The sequence below is a fragment of the Diceros bicornis genome, chromosome 28, assembly GCF_020826845.1.
Source record: "Diceros bicornis minor isolate mBicDic1 chromosome 28, mDicBic1.mat.cur, whole genome shotgun sequence".
NCBI classification, from domain to species: Eukaryota; Metazoa; Chordata; class Mammalia; order Perissodactyla; family Rhinocerotidae; genus Diceros; species Diceros bicornis.
This window is the reverse complement of record NC_080767.1, coordinates 29,976,677-29,998,448: the sequence shown is the minus strand read 5'-3', so window position 1 is coordinate 29,998,448 and position 21,772 is coordinate 29,976,677. Positions and strand designations below refer to the sequence as shown.

At 41.4% G+C, this 21,772-nt stretch overlaps 2 pseudogenes; one reads left to right on the top strand and one right to left on the bottom strand.

The window, feature by feature from the left end:
• Positions 1-3,496: 3,496 nt before the first annotated feature.
• On the bottom strand, positions 3,497-11,928 carry LOC131393821 (olfactory receptor 1L1-like; annotated as a pseudogene).
• Positions 11,929-19,333: 7,405 nt separating this feature from the next.
• Positions 19,334-21,164, top strand: LOC131393820 (olfactory receptor 1J4-like; annotated as a pseudogene).
• The last annotated feature ends 608 nt before the right edge of the window (positions 21,165-21,772 follow it).

The window sequence follows — 21,772 nt, the reverse complement described above, 5'->3', positions numbered from 1 at the left end:
TCTGGTGATTCCAAGTCAACTAGTCCAGGAGGGGATCCAGAAGTCTGCATCTCTCTGTTTTCCCAATATTTCTGATTATTTCCCCAGGAACTGCCTCATAGTTTAGGGACATACTCCTCTGCTCAGGCCTCTGAGTCATGCGTCTGACCTTTATTGGTTTGCTGCTCTGACACATCTGACCTGGCCAGAGGCTTTTGCTGGTATCCCCCAGTCTGGCCAGAAGGAAGGAAACACTGCTGTATCCCACTCCATTTCTTTTCAGATATGGGCAGAGACCTTTCCCATGTGGCCAGAATATAGTAAAGAGAAGACTATATCTGTTAATAATATTTTGTTGAAGATTCAGGAATGCTCAAAGGGAATTATACCACAGAAACTAACTGCCAAGTATAGCATAAACCCAAACTTTCCCTAGGAACTCTTATCAGGCCAGCTGCTAGCCTGTCTGCATGTGGGCAAAGACATTTCATGCCCCACCCTAGAGACAGAGGCCTTTTCATGCCTCAGGGTCTGAGCCAAAGTGGCTCTCAAGACCCCTAGAAGGAGAAGGTTTTCCCCGTACCTGTCTCTATGTCCCACATCCCCATGTGCTCAGCCATTTATATACTCCTGTGCCACATAACAACTTTTCAGTTAGTGACCTACTGCATATATGACAGTGATCCCACAAGATTAGTCCCATATAGCCTAGTTGTGTAGTAGGCAGTACCATCTAGTTTTGTGTAAGTACACTCTATGACGTTCACACAATGACGAAATTGCCTAGTGATGCATTTCTCAGAGTGTATCCCCAGCATTAAGCGAAGCATGAGTGTATTCAGTTTTTTACAGTTCTGAGGGAAGGCTTAGAGGTTAAGTATAGGGAGACTCTGAAGGGAGTCTGTAAGGTACAGATCTATATATAGGTGAACAAACAGCTACAAGTTTCACAATTCACCATTAGAATTTATAAACATCTGAACACATGGCCAGAAATTTAACAAATTGTCTGAACCTCATGCCAAAATGTATATTCTAGAATTGAAATAGATTCTGATAAACAGCCTAGAAAGTTCACAGCCGGGATAGCTGGTTTTGAAAAACCCCTTGAGACAGGTCTGGAAAAGTACGCTTCTGTCTTAAAGAACAGTTTGAAAGAAGTTCCCTGTAACCAGTAGGGGTCAGTCATGATTGTGGGGTTCTTTGAGGATGCATGAGAACTAAGACAATTGAGTGACAGATAGAGGCACCTTTATTACTGATGGAGATGACACTGGAAAATGTAGGTTAGAGTGAATGTCAAAAGAGCCAAAATTAGGTTGTCTCACCCCCAGGCATAGAGAAGCAGAGGAGAGTGAGGACTGAGCCAAGCAGGTGACCAAGATGGTCTTAATACTTCCCTCAGCTTGTCTAAACATTAGGCTTCTTCCTAGAGTCAGGCCCCTGACATCCTTTTTCTTAGAAAACTTATAATTGGAAATTCTGTTTCTGCATTTTGAAGTGTAAAGCTTAAGCCTCTTACCAATTTTACAACCTAGGAATATCTTTCTCAAGGACCTGGAAGCCATCCTTTTGAAATGTAATCATCAAGGAAGGTAGTGCCCCCATCTTCCAGTGTCTGTGGGTGCCTCGCTCCAAGTTGCAAAATTACCTCCTGTCATTAAGATGTGCGTTTATTTTTCCTTTGGCTAAAGCCAATTAGCAAACACAGACGTCCTGTAACTTCTCCCTGATGTCCTCCAGTTCTTTTCACTAGTTCACTCCAGTGATTAAAAACCTTCCCACCCTTTGTTTCAACAGAGTTGAGCTCAGACTGAGTTATGGCCTCTCCTTTCTATTGCAATAGCTTTGAATAAAGTCTTTCTTGCCTGTTTAACTTTACTTGGTGCAATTTTTTCTTTGATACATGTCTAATATATGCTTTCCAAATTTACCAGCTGGATAAGACACTCATCTTCCTTGAGGTAGAAGCAGTAATAGGATGAAAAACAGTGAGGGTATTATATTAACTAAACTCTCTTCATGTACAAGGAAAGACTGAGACTAAGAAAGAAGCATTGTCACCAAACAATCATGTTTAATCTTTCTACTTTTAGATGTTCACGCATAACATAAATTTTTCAACTACAGTCTGAGTTTTCATTTCTTGCCACAGGATCAATATCTTCCCAAGATAACTGAGAGAGTGATGTTTATGTTAAGCCCTATGGCTCAATAAAATATAACAAAATGTTTAAAACTAGTAAATTTTTTGGAGTCTGTCTTACCTGGACGTACACGTTATTACAAAATATTACTGTTGTCAGATTTAAGAATAAGGAATCTGAAGCTCTTCAATATTAAACAATTTCTCTGAATTGGAAGTGACCTTAAATATAATCTAGTTCAACTTCTGCCTCATGTATGAACTGTCTTTGCAATACCCTTCTCTAATGAGGGTAGATGTCACCTTCCAACAACTCTGACTTTTGAGTTTCTTCCTTATTCTGTGCCAGGAATTACTTTCCCAATTCTTATAGATATTGTGTCCAGTTCTGTCTTCAAAAGCCACTCAGAATAAACTTTATTACTGAGAAATGATCTTCTCTTCTTAGAAAGTAGGCAGACGCAAGGATGGTAGCAATGTTGGAAATATAAACATCTCTAGGGACAATGACGTGAAAAAGAGGCTCAGGGAGAGTGACGGACGAAGAGCTGTCAGAGGGACAAAGGGAAGGAAGCCAGGGCATAGACACATAAGCAAACCTTAATTCCACTGCATTTGGCTGGTCACCTGGAGTGCTGGACCTGAATTGCTTAGTCAACTGGGTCCTGAGTGCCACTCTTGATGATATGTTGTGTTCAAGACCCAGACACTGTGTTGAGAGAGATCCCAGAAAAGGAGGAGACATCATCTATTCTCTGCCTTGTGGGTCTTTGCTATTGGGGAGGTCCTAACCTTATGGGAAAGACAACACATGCATGTACCTACACACGCATACACATACGCACGCGCGCGTGCACACACACACACACACTACCATCTTAAGTAACTTTCAGAGACAATAAAACTGCTGCAAAGTGAATAACTGATTGCAGCTGTTTCTTCAAATAAGTAAGGATACTGGGAACTGAAAATTATTGAATAGGAGAATTGGGTCAAGAAAAATTAATGAAAAATATTAGTTTTCAGCTGCACTTGAAAAGAGTGAATAGGAAAAGAGAATGAGAGGGAGGAATGAGGAATGAGTGCAAAGACCCTGGGTCAATTAGGGGACCCAATAAGGCGGCCTTAATTGGTGGGTATACCTGTAGGATATGTATACATATATACATATATATGTTAATTTTATACACTATACATTACAAATATATAAGACTGGGTGCAATATTCTAGTCTCATCATCCATACAATTTCCTATTAACACTTGGTTTAGGCATGCTAACCTCTGGTAGCTTGATATATATACCAGGAATCAGCAGAAACAAGGGCTCACAGAAGAAGACTCACTCCTGAGCCTGCCAACGAAGGTGCTGCCTAGGACTTCCTCCTGCTCATCAGCACTCTCAGGCCTTGCTTCATATTTTTGTTCCTCAGGCTACAGATGAAAGGATTCAGCATGGAGGACAAAACTGTGTAGATGACTGTTGCCATCTGGTCATTTATGGTGTAAGTGGATGGAAATAAACGTAAATAATGCTTCCATAAAAGAGAGTCACCATGGTGAGGTGGGAGCCACAGGTAGAGAAAGCTTTATTTTTTCCAGCAGCTGAGGGGATCTTAAGAACAGTAATGAGGATGTGTAGGTAAGAAATAATAACACATATAAAGGGAGTTACCAAGGTTTTCAATCCTTTTGTGTTAATTACAATTTCATTGTGGTGGATAACATTGGAGTCACAAAAGAGAAGAAAATTTATCAGAAGAACTAGTAAGAAGGGAATGGGGGTGAGATATGGAATAGGAGAAGGCCAGCAGCAGGACACAGTCGCATTAGCTCATGGTGATGACATAGTGGAAGGGATCAGAGATGGCCACATAGCAGTCAAGGGCCATGGCTGCCACGAGGTAACTTTCTGTGTTGGCAGAAGCCAGGAGAAAATACATGTGGGTCATACACACAGCATAGGAGATGGACTTCTTCTTTGACAGAAAGTTCACCAGCATCTTCGGAACAATGGTTGTTGTGAAACAAACATCAATGAAGGATAAGATGCTGAGGGAAAAAAAAAAACATGGGTGTCTGGAGGTGAGTGTCAGAGCTGATAATGAACAGGTTTCCCACCACAGTGACTATGTACATGGTGAAAAAGAGGGCAAAGAGTGGCTTCTGGTCCTCAGGGAGAGTCCCAGGAGGATGAACTCAGAGACACTGCTGGTTTGGTTGACGCTCTCCATGATTCTGCATACACCAACGAATATAGAAAATTCTAGAATTTTCAATTCAACAAGTTTCAATTTAATCCTGTCTCTCCTGGGATTCCTATAAATGGTCCATGATTCTGTTCCCTTTCACAGTTCTTAAAATTAAGTTGAACAATAAAAAACTCTAACCTGTGTTAAATGCGAGGACACCAGAGAGTGGATTTCCTTTCAGAAAGAATCCCAGGTGAACCTCAGTGATGCATATTTCTCTAGTTCCCCATAAGTACTTATCAGATATGTCAGGTGGAGGCTCATGTCTCTACTTTCCTTGGAAACAAAACAAAACAAATAAACAAAAAAACTGAAACAACTAAGTGGATCAAGTACATAAGACGAATTTTGACACAGGCACACAGTGTTTAGTCACCCTTTTGGAACCAACACTTTCATCAAAACTCAGAAAAAAAGCTGTATTATATATGAACCTCTTTATTAAAACACTCAGACATTGGAGGTTTATGCTGTCACAATTATTCGATATCATTGTGTTAAATACTCAATTGCAACCCAACAGTGAGACCACAAAGATGAGTGATTCTCAGTTTCTTTTTTTTTTTTTTTTTGGTGGGAAAGATTCACCTTGAGCTAATATCTGTTGCCAGTCTTCCTCTCTCTCTTTAATTTTTCCCCTCCCTAAAGCCCCCATACATAGTTGTATATCCTAGTTGTATGCCCTTCTATTTCTTTTATGTGTGCTGCCACCACAGCGTGGCTACTCACAGACAAGTAGCGTGGTTCTGCTCCAAGGAACGGGCCTGGGCCACTGAGGCAGAGTGTGCCAAACTTTAACCACTAGGCCATCAAGCCTGGCTCCTCAGTTCCTACACTTTAGGTGGTTGTAGTCTAGAGGGGAAGATAAACTTTTAACAAATAAATGCAATAAAACAATACAGGTGTAGTGACAGACGTACTGGAAAGCAACAAGCATGGTATGGTGCCTTTGCTAAGAGCACACATTTTGAAATAAGCTCCTTCACTTTCTGGCTGTGTAGTCTTGGACTGATTACCAACATCTGTGATTCTTGGTGTCCTCATCTGTAATACAGAGATAGTATATACCTCCCTGCACCACCAGCCTTCTCCTCTTTCACCAACACTTGCTTTACTTCTTCCTTTACTTCCTTCCCAAATCCTCTTCTCTGTCAGATGTTCCTGGATGGTCTTGAAAGCAAGGAGTCTGTGTTTCTTTGCAAAATCTCATAGCCTTCACATTTTTCACTGTTTGACCACCCTTCACCTGAGTTTCTGAGATTTTGTAGGAGACATATTTATTTGTATGATTTGAAAATGAGTATGCAATTAAATCAAATAATAGTTATGCCTAAGACATATTGAGCCCTTTCCACTTATTAGTGGTTAATATTTGTCTTCTTCTTGATGTAATACACTGGAATCCTGTTTCCTTTACCTCACCATTATGTCCCCAGAGTTTGTACAGTGTGTGGCACATTGTGAATGGTCGATAGATATTTGCGGGGAAAATGAAGTCACACCTGGCGTTGAAGCTGCAGGCACCTCAAAAGTTGGTGCTGAGTGTTAAGCTGAAAGAGGTGACTTTTCAGCATGGTCCTATGTTGTCTTTATGTATAGACCTTGTGCCTGTGATTCCTGAACAGGTGGTTGACTAGACTTTGCTCTGGCCGCGTGTTTACCTGAACACAAACAGAGACCAAACACCGCCCCGGAGATTTTGCCTCTACAAAGTCTCTCAACCTGTCAGTTTCTCTCAGTCTCTGGGTCACTGCCCTAACAGAGACTTTTATCATCTCCTGCCTCCAAAATAGCCTCCTTGCAGTCATTCTTGTCCCCTTCAATTTATTCTCTAGACTGTAGGCAGATCAATTTTTCTAAAATGCGAATTTGAATAAGTCATTGTATTAGTTTGCTAGGGCTGCTGTAACAAAGTACCACAAATTGAATGGCATAAAGAACAGAAATTTATTTTCTCACAGTTCTGCAGGCTAGAAGTCCACAATCAAGGTGTTGGCAGAGTTGGTTCCTTTTGAGGGCTTTGAGGGAAGGGTCTGTTCCAAGACTCTCTCCTTGGCTTCTTGATGGTGGTCTTCTCCCTGTGTCTCTTTACATCCTCTTCCTTTATGATATGTGTTTCTGTGTCCAAACTTCCCTTTTTTACGAGGGCACCAGTCAGGTTGGAGCAGGACCCATCTCTGGCTCCCTCCCTGACCTCTTGTATTCCAGGATTTCTTGCTTCTTCTTAACTTAGGGACTTACTGTTCCATCTCTCTGAAATGCCCATTCCCTCTGTCTGTTAGTGATTAGTCCTCACTCTTCAGGCTCACGATAGATATCACATCCTTTAGGAAGCCTGGTCTGCCATTCTTCCACCAATTCTGGATTGGGGGCCTCTATCACACACAATATGGGGAATGAATCTTAGTACTTACACAACTGCCTTCCCCACTTGAGCTGCACAGGTGTGAGAACTGCCTCTGGTTCTTTGTTACACCACCCGACTGGCACAGTGCCTGGAAGAAAATAGTCCCTTGACAAATAATTGTGGAATGAAAGAATGCCTGGATGATCACTCAGGATTCTGAACAGATGTAAGGAAGAAATTTGGTGGCCCTCAAGTCTCTGTCTAAAGGGCAGCACTCCATTTAATTCACTGCAGGTGGGGCAGAGAGCAGCCAGGAATGGCAGGAGCCTTCTCTCCTGGAAGGTGTCTCTTGGTTTCGTATTGCTTTAACTTTGAAATTACTCGTAGGAGCTCTGGGCTAGAAAAACTTTTAGAAATCATGTATTTCAATTCCCTCATTTTAAAGAAGGGAGAAATTGAGGTCTGGTGGGAAGAAGGACCTTAATCATGACACTTTCGGGGGCCAGCTCCATGGCGTAGAGGTTGAGTGCACGCACTCCGCTACTGGCAGCCCAGTTTCGGATCCCCGGCGCCCACCGTCACACCACTTGTCCAGCCGTGCTGAGGCAGTGTCCCACATACAGCAACTAGAAAGATGTGCAACTGTGACATACAACAATGTACTGGGGCTTTGGGGAGAAAAAGGGGGAAAAAAAGGAGAAGGATTGGCATGGATGTTAGCTCAGGGCTGATCTTCCTCACAAAAACAAACAAACAAATAAACAAAAACAAGTATCTGTTAAAAAAAAAAAAAGAACAGATGGCCAACAGACACATGAAAAGATGTTCAAAACCATTAACTATCAGGGAAATGCAAATCAAAACTACAATGAGATATCACCTCACGCCCGTCAGAATGGCTATAATTAACAAGACAGGAAACAGCATGTGTTGGAGAGGATGTGGAGAGAAGGGAACTCTCATACACTGCTGGTGGGAGTGCAAACTGGTGCAGCCACTATGGAAAACAGTATGGAGATTCCTCAAAAAATCAAGGATAGAACTGCCATATGATCCACCTATTCCACTGTTGGGTATTTACCCAAAGAACTTGAAAACACCAATTTGTAAAGGTACAAGCACCCCTGTGTTCATTGCAGCGTTATTCACAATAGCCAAGACTTGGAAGCAACCTAAGTGCCCATCAAGGGACGAATGGATAAAGAAGACGTGGTATATATACACAATGGACTACTACTCAGCCGTAAGAAACGATGAAATCCAGCCATTTGTGACAACATGGATGGACATTGAGGGTATTATGCAAAGTGAAATAAGTCAGAGGGAGAAGGTCAAATACCGTATGATTTCCCTCATTAAGTAGTAGATAATAACAACAATAAACAAACACATAGAGACAGAGATTGGATTGGTGGTTACCAGAGGGGAAGGGGAGAGGGAGGAGGGTGAAAGGGATAATTAGGCACATGTGTGTGGTGATGGGTTGTAATTAGTATTTGGGTGGTGAACATGATGTAATCTATGCAGAAATAGAAGTATAATGATGTACACCTGAAATTTATACAATCTTATAAACCAATGTTACTGCAATAAACAAAAAATTAAAAAAAAAAGGACAAGTATCTGTAAATTATTAAAATTGAAAAAAAATATCATGACACATTTTTGTTAGAACCAAGACTAGAACCCAAGCCTCTTGGCTTCTCCCTGAGAAGAAATGCTTTAACTGTGGTGTATGTAATACTGCATGGAGGCTAAGAGCATGGGCTCTGGCCCACTTTCTAGGTGTGGGATCTGGTCCCTTATCAGGTAAGTGGTCTAGGGCCAGTTACTTAACCTCTCTGTGACACAGTATCTCCATTCATAAAGTGTAGGTAATGGGAGTACCTATCTTAGAGTTGTTGGGAGGACTCGATGAACTAAAGCATGTAAAAGCACAATGCCTGGCAGGTGGTCAGCACCCCCACCCCCAAAGTTAGCTATTTATGCTATGAGGCAGAGAAAAAATATTTTGGTAAAGTAAGTAACAAGAAATGGTTAAATTTTGGGAGTGTACCTGATATGCACTTAACCAGACAAGTGAAAACCAGAGGCTTAGTCATAGTGATGACCCATTCTCTTTTTTATACATAGATAGCAATTGGTTTCATTGGCTAAATTTTGACAATAACGCATGGACCCTTTCTGGATTCCTTGATATCTTATGAAAACATTCAAAATGATTTTTGACAAGGTTTCATTGAGGGACACTTTGGAACTCACTGTTCTCAGATGGCGGGCAGGGAAGAAGGCATATCTGATAGGTGCGGAGTATAATCATGGACTATTGAGTCCTGGTTGCTTCCCACTTCCAGATATTTTCTCTCCACTGCAGTGTCTCCAGATGCAGAAACCTTGTCTTCACTGTGTCTGAAAATATACTCAAAATCCACACTTCAGCTAAAGGCTCCAGCCTCCTTACATTGTCCCTCACCTCTGCCAGAGGAAACCAAGACAAGGAGGGGCAGCACACAGGGTACACAGGGGTAACAGATTCCCCAACACTGTTTCAGATTCCTTTCTCATTCCCCACCTGTGGTCACCAGCACCATCCTGACTCCTAATTTCAGAAGGCAGAGTTGCTCAGAGTCACCGAGCTGAGGAATGATGTGTCCTGAGACCTCTCCCAGCCCATAATGGTTTAACCTCCCTTTGAAGGCCTCCTTGGGACCCCTTGTGCTCTGAAGGAACAGGGAACTCTATCTCCCTGCTATTCCCTCGGGGAACTCTACTCTGTGCCTTCACCAAGTTTAGAAGGCAAAGCACAGCCCAAGGCGATGGAGAATGTCAGGTGCCTCATACTTGGTGTTGGGAATATTCCCAGAGCCTCTTAGGTTTCATGGTCATATCTCATAGGTGTGACTCAGCTTCTACATTTGTAGGGAAATAAGGGTTGAGGAACAATGGTGAGTATTTTGGAACAGGGTCGTGTTAATAGTGGTGAATTGTTATTATTATTATTTTGGGGGTATGGTTGGGTTAGATTAATATGAGGGAACAACAGTTTTCAGGCAATGGAAAAGTGTGGTTGTTGTGAGTGTGTGTGTCTGTGTGTGAGCACGTGCTTGTCCAGGGGCATGTGATGAAGGTAGATTAGAGTTTTATGTTGGTTTCTGAGGTAGTATCAGGTTCTTTTTGTTCAAGAGATGTTGATGTCAGGGGCTTATTAGTGTTGGATTTTCACTATGGAGTCAGAATAATGTTTTATATGTTTTATCCATTGGGGAAGCTCTTAGAATTGTTCTAGTTTCAGCTGCAACAGTGGCCAAGCAGCTCGTTCAAGTTACTGTCCTCTTTTTAGCTGATGTGGAGTCATCTGTCCTCCAGGGAGTCCTGCTGGCTGGTGGGTCAAGAAGGAGAATGCAGGCATCGCTCATATGATGCTGGGAAACATCCTCAAGAATTGCCATACATATCGAAGGAGATGTAGGCATGTTCAGGAGAGAGGTTAGACTTTCTGTTAATCTATATTTTAGATTCCTGAAATTATACTCTGAGATACCCCAGATTCACATGAAAAAGAACAACCCAGGTGCTTGGTTGGCTGGGTTTGTTCCCTCCACTCTTGCTTCCTCCTTCCTTGCTCTCTCCTTCTCTTCCTGCCTTTCTTCTTTTTCTTTCCTTTTTATCTACTTTATCCTCTCCTAAAAAGAATGAGGCTGTTTAGAAAGATAGATACAACAAACAATATAAAACAAATTAAAAATAGCTAAGGGACAAGAAGGAAAAAAGCTAAGATATTAGGAAGAGGATGGTGAGTGTGAAGTGAGCATACAAAATCAGTAGGAAGTTCTGATCCTTTGATAGAAGCTCATTTAACTCTGAGCTCACTAATAACCAAAGGGAAGAGGGCAAGAAGGTCATTTATATGGTTCTCAGTATCCAAGAGATAAAAATAAATCAACTATTTACGAGATACACTCCCAGTTCTGGCTCTATGATCTGAGAGAAATATTTCTTGTGGATTTTCATGAAAAGATTACTGTGCAATACAGATAAAAGCCATCTCAACATGGTCCTTAGAGGAAACAGAGCAAATTCTTCTAAAGGTCCTTGGTGGAGGCCTAGGGGACATCCTTCAAGTTCCAATTTAGCCCAAGTGATCCTAATGGGCCCATAGTACATCCAGGTATGCCACTCTCTGAAGGTCTGGCTTACTTCAAGTTAGTCTTTACTTTACTTAAGGACAGTGATTCTTAATGTAGAGATACCCCTGACTCTCCTAGAGCATTGTCAGATGGGCTACAGGGGACTATGCCCTTCTGACATGGCATGTACTTTTCGTATGTATGTAGAAATTAGTTTTTTCTGGGAATGATACACATTGTTTTCACTAAATTCTACGTGAATCCTTGACCTAAAATAGATGGAGCCATCTATACAGAGGACCCATGCTTAGGAAGTCCTCCATGATGTCATTTATCTCCATTTGGTTTTGATAGTTGTGTCAGTGGTGATGAGCTCTGGATTAGCAAGTCCTCAGGGGTCACTTCTTGAGTGCCTTGTAAGGGCAGAGCAATTTGCTTTCACCGACAGCCATAATGGGCTAGGACTGAGATCTGCCTGGGAGAGTTGAGAAGCCTAATGAGAACAGGGGTCTTTTCACACTCTAGTTACTGCACTTGGAATCCTCTGGAGTAGGATAGTGCACCCCTGCTTCTTAGGAGGTTAGCTCACCTCTGCTTGGATGTGAGCCCGAAAAGTTCCCCTGGTAAATACAAGGCTGCTGTAAAAGAGGACCCACACAGCAGTGGTGGCTCATGGTGCTGACATAGTGGAAGAGGTCACAGATGGCTACATAGCGGTCAAAGGCCATGACCTCCAGAAAGCAGCTGTCAGAGTTACCCAAAGCATAAATAAAATACATCTGTGTCAGACACCAAGCACAGGAGATGGTCTTCTTTGACAGGAAGTTCACTAGCATCCTGGGGACAACAGTTGTTGTGAAGCAAATGTCAGTGAAAGATAGGAAACTCAAGAAGAAATACATGGGGGTCTGGAGTTGGAGGTCAGAACGAATGGCCAGGATGATGAGCAGGTTCCCTGTTATAGTGACTAGGTACATGGTGAGGAAGAGGATAAAGAGTGGCTTCTGGTCATCAGGGTTGGAGCAGAGTCCCAAGAGGATGAACTCAGAGCCACTGCTGGTTTGGTTGACTCTTTCCATTGACTTGGGTCTAGTTATATACAAGAAGTTCTATTATTTAACATGCTCCAGTTCCATAACCCAAATCATGAGAATCCAGCAAGTCTTTGTTTTCTCTGTTTGGTCACAGTTAGCTGTTGTGCAGGGACAGCTTGTCAGCCTTACGGTCCTTGATGTGGTCCTCCCTTCCCGAATCCACAGACATCACAAGGGCCTTATTTCCAAAGCTGGAGGAAAGAATGAGTTTTCTTTTAGAAACCATCAGAGGTGGAGCTCTCTGATTCAAGTTCATTAGTTCTTATTCTGTGAAAAGCACTCTTGCCTTGCTCAAGGAACAGCAATAAAAAGAGCCAGATCTTTGCCTTTGTGAAGCTCATATTCTAGTTGGGGAGATAGATCACCATCGAACAAAATATGTAATATAATGTCAGGTAGGGATAAATTTTGTGAACAAAATAAAGCAATATATAAGGGACTGGAGGTGGATGGGGCCTGGGGGTGGAGGTATTTTACATAGTGGGGTTCACAGGACACTCATTCCTTATCAAAGCAAGTTCAGTTGTGTCATTCTAAAGTTCATCTTTGCATTGTCTTGGAAAAAAACTAGGGTTTGCTGAAATAACCAACAGGGCAAATCTAAGAGGAATGTTGAATCCAGTTCAACAAAATGATGTTTTTTCTACTCTGGGCACAGGCTGAGAGATTAATTCTCCTTAACTCAAGGCATGCTATCGTTATCAATCTGTGCAAGTCTCCTCTTTTTTGTAAATTGCTTTTCCTTTCTTTAATCCCCTGTCTTAAATCTTATTCGTAAAGGATGGACATGCATTGCTAAGCGTTCAATTCATGCTTTTAAAATTCATCTCTCATATATGTATACAAAAATATCTATGAAAAACATTTTAATTTTTAAAATATGCTTATGTTTTTTTCAGTCATATTCAGTTACTTAGCGATGGACATCAATGTGGCCTCCATTTCTTGCTGCTACAAAAGATTCTGCAGTGAGAGATCTTGTATCAGCAAAGTGCTTTAAATTGGTTTTTTAGAGTCAACATAATCACCCATACCTTATGAGTGGACGTATTACATAAAGATTTCAAACATTTTGAGACATTACTTATTCATATATTCTTGATTACCATAAAAATCTCTACAGTGAACATACTTATATCAACAAAGTGTTTAAAACAATTTCTTTAGAGGCAGCATATTCTTTCACACATTTTGAATAGGCCTATTACATTGTAATTTTCATGCATTTAAAAAACATTTATATTAACATATACATTAATATATTGTCATTTAACAATTAATTGCTTACATTTTAGTTGTAAGTTACTAAACATTTTGAAGTCTCAGCTTCCTCATGTGTAATATTGGACACAAACAGCCACATTCTCATGAGGATTTAGTGAGATGATGCATTTAAAGCACTTAGAAGAGAGACAAGCATATTGTAAACACTCAGGAGAAACTGTTGATCCTCATCAATCCCAGTGTCGTCTTCCCTTATCTGCTGTTCCTGGATGTTCTCAAAATCAGTTGATTCACATCTAAAATATATCCCTCACTGCCAAATTATCAGATAAATTTCATGATTTTGCAAGATCTTATAGAAGCAATATTTGTTTCTGCATTGAATGATTTGAGTGAATCAATAATTTAATAACCACGAATATATATTGAAAATATATCACATATCAAACCTATGCTTAGTATCTCATTAAATCCCATGATAAGGGATTATGAGACATGTGTTGTTATCAGGAGATTGAGGCTAAGAGAGGTGAAGTGGTTTGCTAAAGGTCACTCAGGAAGTGAATAGTAATCAGGATTTGAATCTCAAGCTAACTTGCTCTGAAGTTCATTCTCTCAAACCTTATGCTTCACCTACTCATGTTTTGGTATATGCATTGTCTAAGTCATTCACAGATACTGTCTTCTTCGCTGATAATTTCCTACATGAACTACCCTTATATGCACCTTAATGACAAGCTTTCTTCCCCCATGTTCAGAATCTATCTTTATAATTACAAGAATTACATATCTTTCTGTGTTGTACAGATGGTGGAATTCGAAAATTTGAATACCCACGTTAACTGGCCAAAATCAAGTGGAAAATATGGCCATGCTCGACTGGGGCGTGTCTTGTCTATGGACTTGTGATTGTGCAGCAGACAGAGCCCTGGACGTAAGACAAAGGATAGGGGTTTGATTTGTCCTCCATCACCTGATCACAAGCTGCTTCCTGATGTTTTATGAATAGCAAGTGAGATATCATATCTTAAGAGAAATTTTTCAGTCACAGATCAATATTCAAAAATGAATCATTTGTGAAAGAGCTGCCTGGGGAATGCAGAATACAAAAAAATGGGTGATTTAAGTTAATCAATGAGGTTGGGTGCTCCAGGTTGGAGACATAAGGATCATCCATGCTGATTAGAAAAAGTGAGGAAGGTTTTACAGGAAAAAGAGTTCTAAAAGCACAGGGTAAGTGGATGAGGCTGGGAATACAATAGATTTTTTTTTCTTGATGGGGTTTTGCTTCCACCAAAACATACCGTGTAGATGCCCTAGAGGTCAAAGTGGATGGGCTTAAAACCGAAAGCCAGACAGAAGTTTTAGTTGGACTTTATGAGTTCTTAATGCACAAAATATTTGAAACTATCAAGGAGGACAGAGTAAGTACCAAACTGGGCTGGAGAAGTCAAGGCGGTGGCCAGCTTACCGCAGCTCACCTTCGTATCTGGGTGCTGTCCTAGCTCTGCATGTGCGAAGGCAGAGATGCCTTGACTCAAATGGCAAAGACTCTCCTGAGCATGGAAGCCCAGGCAACTTCTCATGAGCCTGAGCTCTGCTCTGCTGGCCTCTGGGGCCCTCGTTAGGTGGAGGGAGTTGAGGTGTGATGAACTCTCAGGGGAGTTTGTCCTGTGATCTCTCTAAACAGAGAAAGTGGAATGGGAATCACAGATAGCAGATCTGACTTCAAGGGGATAAAGGGACCCCTGAGGCTTCTTGTTCAGATATGGGGGCTAAGCTCAGAGCTTATTAACCTCACTGCAACGTCTCAAGGGCTTGCTTCAGTTCCCCCAATTGCAGATTATCAAGGGTGGATATTTATGTGGGTGAATATTTTTATGGTTGCAGATTCAGATGTGCCTTGAGCTGTCTTCTAGAATTGGGCAGGTCAATATGGGGAGGGTGCAGTGTTCAGGGGATTCAGAGTGGATAGATCAATGGTGTGTATGTGCCTTCCAGTGTCTGTGGATGGATGTAGATTAGATTTTTTTCTATGTGGGATTAGGTTAATGTTAGCTTATGTATGTTTAAAGCACAGGGTCAGGCAAACATTATTATCATATTTAGCAAAGGGCTTTGGAAAAAGAATCTATGTGTTTGCAGAGTTTATGCTCAGAGCAGTGTGCTGAGGGTTGTTGTTGGGGAAAGGAGATGTTTATTAGAATGGTGAGTTTGCCACGTGGTTGCTTTTAACAAGTTTATTATCCTCTAGAAGCCTCAGTTTCTTCACTTGAAAAATGAGGATAACAACTCTTCCTGGCACTGCAACCAGAGAGAAAATTTCCTTTTCACTTTTATATAGGGAATACACTGTATCATGGTGAACATCACTCACAACAATGTTATAGGACTTACACATTCTGCTATTATCCACAGTGTAAACCATTGTCTCATGCAATATGTGTGCCTTTTTCCTTAGCCTTGAGTTTAATTTGGGTTATTTTTTTTGTTTTGGGGGGGTTTATTTTTGTTTTTTTTTTTGGTGAGGAAGATTGTCTCTGAGCTAACATCTTTGCCAATCTTCCTCTATTTTGTATGTGGGTCACTGCCACAGCATGTCTCGATGAGCAGTGTGTAGGTCCGCGCCCAGGATCCGAACCCATGAACACTGGGCTGGTCAAGCAGAGCGTACGAACTTAACCACCATGCCACCAGGCCAGCCCCAAGCTTGAGTTTAATTTTTAATCCCCAAATTAAAAGTATGTACTACAGAGACAAAGCCCTGGGTTTGAGTCCTGCCTCCTCCAGTCACTATTCGTGTGATCTTCCTTCTTTCTACTCATTCATTCAACAAGTATTTATTCATTTATTCATTTCCAGCTTTATTGAGATATAATTGACATATAACATTGTGTAAGATTAAGGTGTACAAAGCAATGATTTGAAGTATATATTGTACAGTGAGTACCACAATAGTGTTAGTTAACACATCTATCATCACCTCATATAGTTTATAATTTTTTCTTTTTTTGTGGTGAGAACTTTTAAAATCTACTCTCTTAGCAACTTTCAAAAATACAATACAAGACAAATGTACAAAGTCTTGCTAACTATAGTCACCATGCTGTAAATTACATTCCTAGAATTTATTCATCTTATAACTGGAAGTTTGTACCCTTTGACCACCTTCACCCATTTCTCCCACCCCCTACTCCTTGCTCCTGGCAACCACCAATCTACTCTCTGTTTCTATGAGTTCTATTTTTTTGTAGATTCCACATATAAGTGAGAATATACAGTATTTTTCTTTCTCTGTCTGACTTATTTCACTTAGCATAATGCCCTCAAAGTACATCCATGATGTTGCAAACGGCAGGATTTCCTTCTTTTTGATGGCTGAATAATATTCCATTATATATATATTCCACATTTTCTTTATCTATTCACACATCGACAGACACTTAGGTTGTTTCTAGGCCTTAAGTATTATGAATAAAGCTGCAGTGAAAATGGGAGTGTAGATATCTCTTTGAGATAATGTTTTCATTTCCTTTGGATATATACCTTGATGTGGGATTGCTGGATCCTAGGGTAGTTCTATTTTAAATTTTTTTTTAATTTTTTGTTTATTGCAGTAACATTGGTTTATAACATTGTAAAAATTTCAGGTGTACATCATTGTACTTCTATTTCTGCATAGATTACATCATATTCACCACCAAAATACTAATTACAACCCATCACCACACACATGCACCGAATTATCCCTTTCACACTCCTCCCTCCCCCCTTCCCCTCTGGTAACCACCAATCCAAACTCTGTCCCTATGTGTTTGTTTATTGTTGTTAAAGTGGCTGCACCAATTTCCATTCCCACCAAGAGAGTGCAGAGTTCCCTTTTCTCCACATCCTTGTCAACATTTGTCTACCTGGTGGGTATGCAGTGGGATCCCATTGTGATTCAACTTGAATTTCTCAGGTTATCAATGAAACTTGATGTCTTTTCATTTGGTTATCAGTCATTTGGATTTCCTTATTTTTGGTGAAACGTTAATTTTTTTTCACAGTTTTTTCTCCCTGACATTGTCTGTCTTTTCCTTAATGTTTTCTAGAGATATTTATCTATTCTTAATTTGAGTTTTTTGCTGGTTTTATGACATTCAAATATCTTTTAATATCTTGTATATGTGTGTGTGTGACTGTATGTGTATTTTTATGTCTAAAACACTCACACTCTGACTATGTTAACCTAGAATGAATGTAGAAGACAGGAAACTAAAACCATGATCAGGCAACGTGTGTGTGTATATGTTGGATAAACAGACTCATAGTTACATTCTCCTCTTATGTCTTATCTCCTCTTATTTCAGACAGACAGGCAACTTAAAGTAGTGCCCTCCTCAAGCCAAGTTGTAAAGCATTTGTCCATGTGAGTTGAAGGCCCCACAGTACTCTGAGAGCACTTTTCTTCCCTGGCCTTCAACAGTGCCATTTTTCTACTCTCAGGAACACAGTAGTGGTTAAGAGCTTAGGCTCTGGTGTCACAAACATCTTGATTCAAATCTCCTATTTTGACACTCCATAGCTTTATGACCTGGGCTCGACCTCTGCGAGGCTCAGAAGCCTGAATTGTAAAATGAGATGAAAGTATTTAATCCACTATGTAGCGTGTTATAAACACGCACTAAGTGGGCACTAGCATCATGATTATTCCTTAAATGCATGATATTCTTAACTCCCTAGTCATTTCTTGACTAATCAAGGCAGAGTATTTTGTGCACAGGCAAAGGAAACATCCAAAGAGGTTCTTTCAAACTCCAACTGACAGCTTCCCTTCTTCCTTCCTGAGCGTGTGTCCAGCTGCCTCTTTCACACAGGGGGTCTTGCATCAAGATTATATTTCTCCTGGTCCAATCATTGAATGTGAAGATCCTACTTGACACATAACTTCTGGATTTCCTCCCAGAGATGCTTGAGTTCCAAGGACAAGTCTGATCTAATAAATGCCAGTGTGCAGCCAAGTCTCAGCAGAAGGTTTAATTCACTGCCCTCCTCCTGGTCCCCACTGACTGAGATGACCTGCTTGGCTGAGCTCCTCTTTGAAGAGGCTCTTCTATCAGATATCCATGCCTTACAGTGATGTCTTTCACTGGATTCCCTCTCTAGGGCTTCTGTATGTGACCTCTAACTCTGATTTAACTCCCAGTGAAGGAATTATAGGCACTCAATAAATGTTTTCTGAATAATGTAATTAAATACATGTAAAAATCCTTTGCAGATTAGAAAGCGTGGTATAAATAGCTGACCATACATTCTGGTTTTCCCGGGAAAGTCTTGCTGTGGATCTGTTGTCCTGGTATGATTATTATACAACTTCTCTTTCACTCTTAAAAGTGTCCTGGCTTGGATAATAAAATATAGTCATCATATGTGTAAGTATGAGTGTTGGTAGATAATCACACAGGTGGCTGGGATAATTTTGAAGCCCTGAAACAATTCCAAACATGGCCCAGGATTTTCTGCCAAGTGAACGAGGGGCAGGACCAATGGAATGGTGAATAATAGGGCATCTGATCATACTGACATAGATTGGAATTGTGACTGCATCAGGTATTACCTTTGTGACTTTGGACTAATTATGTAACCACCCTAACATTGTGTCCTGAAACGTAAATTTACCATTATTAATGACTATGTCCTAGTAGAAGCTCATTAAATATCAACTATGATCAAAGCTAAGGTAAATTTTGGGAAATAGTCATAGTTAATCAGATAACTATGAATTCTTTTTTGTGGTTGTTGTGAGGAAGATCAGCCCTGAGCTAACATCCATGCCAATCCTCCTCTTATTGCTGAGGAAGACTGGCCCTGAGCTAACATCCATGCCCATCTTCCTCCACTTTGTGTGGGACACCACCACAGCACGGCCTGACAAGCAGTGTGCCAGTGCGCAGCTGGGATCCGAACCCAGGCCGCTAGCAGCGGAGCGTGCACTTAACTGCTACGCCATGGGGCAGGCCCCTAACTATGAATTCTAATAGATATCTGAAATCCTACATTATCAGCAAGTCCTTAGGGCTCTGGGAAGGACCCCGGGCAAATTCTCAAGCCTCTCACTGCCTATGTATGCTTACATTGCAGAGAGAGAGAGGAAAGGAAAAGGGAGAAGGGGAGGGAGAGGGAGATGGAGATGGAGAATAAACGAGTTGGGTAATGTGAAGAAGAAACAATGTTTCTAAGATCATTGCCATTAGGAAATTTATCCCTAGGGTCCACGGCCTGAGCCTTTGCCCTTCCCAGGGAGCGTGAAAGTCCAGAAAGTTAACAATTTTTCTAGGCCAGCAACTGGGTCTTGTCTGATGCCCATATTGCTTTTCTGTTCTCTTGAGTTCCTGGAGTTTGATACCAGATTTATCTGTTTAACACGTCCTGCTGTAATAATAGCTAGCATTGTTGCATACCAACTATGTGCAGGCCACTCTTCTATCACATGCATTCAACTCATGCAATTCTCCCAACATCCCCATACCTGGGTAATAATATTATTCTCGCTTTATAGACCAGGAACTGAGGTACATAGACAAAGTACCCAAGGCCACCGAGACAGTAAATTATTGAGGTTGGAATCCAACTCAAGCCGCTTGGCTGCAAAGCCCCGGCTCTTGATCGGTACTCTATAATGTGGTAATAGAATGTGAGCTTCAAGAGGGAAGAGGATTGGGTATTTATTTTCTGTTCTATTCCCAGGGCCAAGAATGGCATCTGGAACATGGTTGAATAAGTGTAGAAATTTACACTGGTCTCCTTTGAAGGAAATCTTGTTTGCCTTTGGAAATCTGATGCACTCTGTGACTAGAATTTGGTAGGCAGAAGATTCAGACAGCAAAATGTGCAGTTTGTCTGAATTTTGACACAGTTTCCAGGAAAAAAGGCGTGTGGCTATAATGCACACATGGTGACGATAACCGCCATATTTCAGCCCTGATATTTCCTACTCCCTCTATCCCTAGCAGAGATTAAGAAGAGAAAGAAAAGGGAGAACCAGAGCAGAGTGTCTGAATTTCTCCTCCTGGGAGCAGAGCATGTTCTTTGCTTTGTTCCTGGTCATGTACCTGACCACAGTGCTGGGGAACCTGCTCATCATCCTGCTCATCAGGCTGGACTCTCGCCTCCACACCCCCATGTACTTCTTCCTCAGCCACTTGGCTTTCTCTGACGTCTCTTTCTCATCTGTCACTGCCCCACAGATGCTGATGAACACGCAGACGCAGCACTTATCCATCCCCTATGTGGGATGTGTTTCCCAGATGTATTTTTTCATTCTTTTTGCTTCTCTTGACAATTTACTTCTTGCAGTGATGGCATATGACAGGTATGTGGCCATCTGTCACCCACGCCACTACACCACCATCGTCTTGAGGAAGGAGCTGTGTGTCTTATTAGTGGCTGGATATGGTTCTTCTCTTGTGCCCATGCCCTGTTGCATACGGTCCTTCTGTCCTGCCTCTCCTTCTGTGCTGACAATATCATTCCCTGCTTCTTCTGTGATCTCACTGCACTCTTGAAGTTGACCTGCTCAGATACCTCCCTCAATGAGCTTGCTATCCTCACTGAGGGGGGAGTTTTTGCCTTCCTACCATTCAGTAGTATTTTGGGTTCTTATATCCCCATTGGGGTCACCATCCTGAGGGTCCCCTCCATCAAGAGGATCTGCAAAGCCTTGTCCGCCTGTGGCTCCCACCTCTTTGTGGCGTTTTTGTACTATGGGGCTCTTGCAATGATTTACTTCTTTCTTTCATCAAACAATTCCAAAGTCAAAGACATAATTGCTTCAGTTATGTATAAGGTGGTGACACCCATGTTAAATTGCTTCAGTTATGTATAAGGTGGTGACACCCATGTTAAATCCCTTTATCTATAGCCTGAGGAACAGAGACATGAAATTAGCTCTGGGGATACTTCATAGGAGAGGGATTTTTTTTTGCCAAGTAACAGTTACCCACACATGTTCTTAATTTTCCCAGTGATGCTTCCAGAGACATCTTGAAAAATTGTGTAGGTAACTGTGGTAGATTGCAAAAATGGTCACAATACTTTGCAGCCACTCCTTGCAAGTGTGGAGTTTGTGGAGTTTATTTCCCCACCTGTTGAATCTGGGCAGGAATTGTGACTTACTTTGACTACTAGATTCAGTGCAAGTGATGTTGTGAGAGTTTCAAGCCTAGGCAGACTATTTTCCTGCTGCTCTTGGAACCTTAACACCACCATGTGAACTAGGCCAAGCATGAAGACGGGGGACCACATGGAGGAGAACCAAGATGCTCCAGCTAATAATCAACCAGCTCCCAGGTGAGCTGGTAGGTGATTGTAGAGGCATGAGTGAGCCCCTTCTGAGATCCATTGGACCTAGCCCAGACCAGAAGCACCATCCAACTGAGCACAGTCCCAGCCCAAATTGCCAGCCCGTAGAATTGTCATGTAAACAAGTAGCTGTTGTTTAAGCCACTACATTTTGGGATGGTTTGCCATGCAGCAAAAGCTAACTGATACAGTGACTGTCCTTGTTTCTGGTACTCTCCAAACTTTACTTGATTTCCATGATCCCTCCCCCTTTTTGGTTCCC